The 3696-nt window shown below is 27.5% G+C and overlaps 1 long non-coding RNA gene across 1 annotated transcript; it reads right to left on the bottom strand.

The window, feature by feature from the left end:
- Positions 1–1527: 1527 nt before the first annotated feature.
- Positions 1528–2946, bottom strand: LOC118064694 (uncharacterized). The gene is made up of 3 exons (XR_004690078.1): positions 2677–2946; positions 2299–2585; positions 1528–2230 (listed from the first exon to the last, which is right to left on the bottom strand). It is a non-coding gene; the product is annotated as an uncharacterized lncRNA (long non-coding RNA).
- Between the last annotated feature and the right edge of the window lie 750 nt (positions 2947–3696).

The raw sequence follows: 3696 nt of genomic DNA, 5'->3' as shown, positions 1-3696 counted from the left end.
GGAACTATTAAAAAAATCTGTTTTTATTGATACCCTTCTTGATTTAAGTTCTGATGATATGCTAAAATTATCTGTTAAATTAATTTCATTTGACTATTACTGGCCAAAATCAATAGAAAAAGTATTTTATTCGTATGATAAAAAGGTAATCATGCATATCATTTTGAAAAAACATTTGTTGATCTACATCACATTGTACAAAAATTTTTATCCTTAGTTTTATGGTTCATGTGTATTGGATGAAGATATTAACTTATTCTATTTATTAAAAGAGACAATTAAAAACAATAAAAAAACAAAAACATAATGCCATACGATGAATCCACAATATTTTTTTCGTATATATTGATACTTTTTTTTACATCTTTAAGAAATCTTATAAAAATCTATCTTTATAAAAACGTTCCTACTTGAAAAAAATATGTTTGAAATCGAAAAAGTTTAATTATAATGAAAATATGAAATTTAATTTATTGTTAAAATTTGCTACTGCAAGAGTTCTTTAAAAATGGTTATATGCTTATAAAATAATGAGGATATAAATGATTAATGAATGAAATTAATGAAAAGTGTTAAATTTATTTATAAATGTGCATGTTTTGATGGCAAAGTAATGTACGGATTTTTTGTATTGAAATACATGATAAAGAAAAATTTCATAAATAAATTTGAAATATTGGAACAATGAAAAATGTTAACTTATTATTTGTACATTCTAAATGTTATTATAAATAAAGTTATATCAGGTTATCAAAACGTTAATTTATATTTACACATCTTTCTTCACACGCTGAGAGTAGAAATATTTCATTATGATGTTGAATTTGTTTTATCTAGTTATACTTCACTACAATTTGTTTAGTTAAAAAGAATGTTGTTCCAATTTTTGAAACTTTCATCAATATTTTTATTCATTACATTATATTTCTTTGTTTCTTGTATATGATTAATGTCTTGATTCAACGAATTATTATTTATTGTATTAACGTGGGTACTTGTTTCGTTTGTAGTTGTTGATTGTGATTAAATTATTCTTCAAGATGCTGTTTACATGTATTTTCCTACAGTTAATTTATTTTCTATTATAAGAAATATGTTTCCACATTTTAACACATTTGAGAGCTTCATGTATCGAACTATAAAATCACAATTTATTTTCATTCATTAGTACTTCCACTTTGGCAAAAAATTATTTCACTATCAGTTATTGATAAATCACCACTGAAAATTCGGCAATAAGATGAATTTCCAATAATAGTATTGTTTTCAGTGTTTGTTTTTCCAAATATTATAAAACTTTTAAATTTTTAATGTACATATAAGCACCAATTGATGGCCAAAGTTTAATATGACTCAATTTAATAATACTTATAAAATTAAAGTCTTGATTTTTTCGAAGCTGTATGCGAGAATATATAACTCATAAACATTTACACAGTAATGACTATGTGCAATATTTTATGTCAAATAATTAGAAATTGAGTAATTAAAAAATCAATGTAATCGCACACTGTGAAGAATGAAATAATGAAAAACAAAAGATAAAACAAAAATAGTTGAAAACATTGAAAAACCAACTAGAAATATAACCAAATCCAATTGATTAAGTTTATATCAATCTGAAAGAAATTACATGCATTATACGATAATTAAAAATTATCCATTATTTATTAAATACCTTTGAAAATAAATATCTAACATATGTTGACGCTCGTCAACATGTAATGGAAGATTATTCTGATTTGGAACAATTGTATCATATATTTGAGGATTAATGGTAGATGTTATATCATCCAACCTGTAAATATTATACAATACTACCGATGCTATTATCATAGAAAACGTTGACTGAATATTGTGACAACGTGATCCTATAGTTAAGACGGCAAACTTCCTGCCCCAGATACCAAAACATCTTTCGATCATGGACCTTGTCCGAATTTGAGACTCATTATATAGAGTTTCTGCTGCTGTCAATGGATTATTTAAAGGTGTCATTAGGTATGGCAGATTTAGATAACCCGAATCTCCAACTAATAAAGCATTTCCAAACTCTCCATCTTCAAAACGCGCTTCAATTTCAGAAAAATCAAAAATTGTGGCATCGTGGGTTAAACCAGGCCAATGTGCTATAATATCTAATATTTGTAAGCGAGAATTTGTGATGACTTGGACGTTAATGGGAAAAAAAAACTTTTCCGGTTGCGATAAAGTTCTGCATCGTCTCCACCTGCAAAAAGAATGTAAAAAAATTGATACGATCACCAATTGTATTCAAAAAGATGCAAAATCCATTACCATATGATTGTCCTTTTATGTAAGCACAGTCAACAGCTCCAATTACTCTCATAAATCCAGCAGTTTGGAAATTTTCTCTTTAAAATCAACAAATTTCCGCCGGCGTTGATGGAAATACTATAAAGTATCGTCGTAATCTAGCTATTGCTCTCGACACTTTATGAATGATGTTGCGTGCAGTAGTTTTACTGCTTCCACAGAAATCAGCCATTGTTACATAAAATGATCCAGTTGCCAGAAAACGGACTGCTACCAGTAATTGAATCATTGGAGGTACAGCATTATTTCTGTGTATAAACATTAGTGAATATCGTTATAATAGTGATATATTAAACTGTCATGAAGATTATTCTTCTTACTGCCATTCATTTTACTCACTTATCAGTATTTTGTACTATTTCTGGTTCAATTACGTTAAGTAATTGCTAAAGACGGCGTTTTGGTAGCCGAAATCTGGCATAAAAATCCGTTTCATCGAATAAATCAAACCAATTCCTTCTTGGTCTGGAAATTCAAGGACATCTGAGCCTTGGTGAACACAGACCATCAGTACTATCGTTATCATCACTATCATCATCATCACTATTTAAAATATGATCAATGATTATATCTTCCATTTTAATGCAATAATAGGATAGAAAACTATTGTATTCCAAAACACTTCACAAAAATTTTATGCTAGCAAAAAAAAAACATATGTTTTTAACACATTAAAAAATATCTATAGTATGTCACAATGCAATATTGCTATTTGATAAAAAAATTCTAATTGTAACATAAGATGATTTTAACAATTATTAATTGAAATATAAACAATAATCAAATGACTGAAAAACATTCTAACTTCTCAAAAATTGGAGCGCATTGTTATAAACTAGATTTGCATTTACTGAAAACAATAAGCGATATAAGCAGAGAACAGTGGAAGCAAAAAGCTATAGGAGTATTAAAAATATAAAAAAAGGGAAGGTAAGTAGGTGACAGAAACTAAGAAAAAAATCAATAATAAAAAAGCTAAGGAAACCGGCCTACACAATGCCAGCTCAGGTAGACACCATGTGGGGGGCATAGAGCTTCGATGCGCATGCTAAATAAGCACAGGTGAATCCTATGTGGGAGGATTTTATCAAAAATAATAGGTGTATTTTATTTTATTTGACTAAATGAATAAAAAAGCAATATGTGATCTAATTAAATCGAGCCTAAAAAATTTAAAATGAAACATCAAATCAGTTGCAACTGGATCTGACTAAAACATTAAAAATAAAATGGTAGATTTAATGAGATTCACCATTGGTTTTATAACCAACTCTATCTACTTAAAAATTTTAAAGTAAAAAATAACATCTAGTGAAATCTAACTTAATTTGGTTGAATTATTATTAGAACTCGTCAAAT

Source organism: Chelonus insularis, unplaced genomic scaffold, assembly GCF_013357705.1.
Source record: "Chelonus insularis isolate UGA/USDA-ARS -01 unplaced genomic scaffold, ASM1335770v1 contig_24_pilon, whole genome shotgun sequence".
NCBI lineage: Eukaryota > Metazoa > Arthropoda > Insecta > Hymenoptera > Braconidae > Chelonus > Chelonus insularis.
The sequence above is the reverse complement of the archived record's forward strand: the minus strand, read 5'-3'. Positions and strand labels throughout refer to the sequence as shown.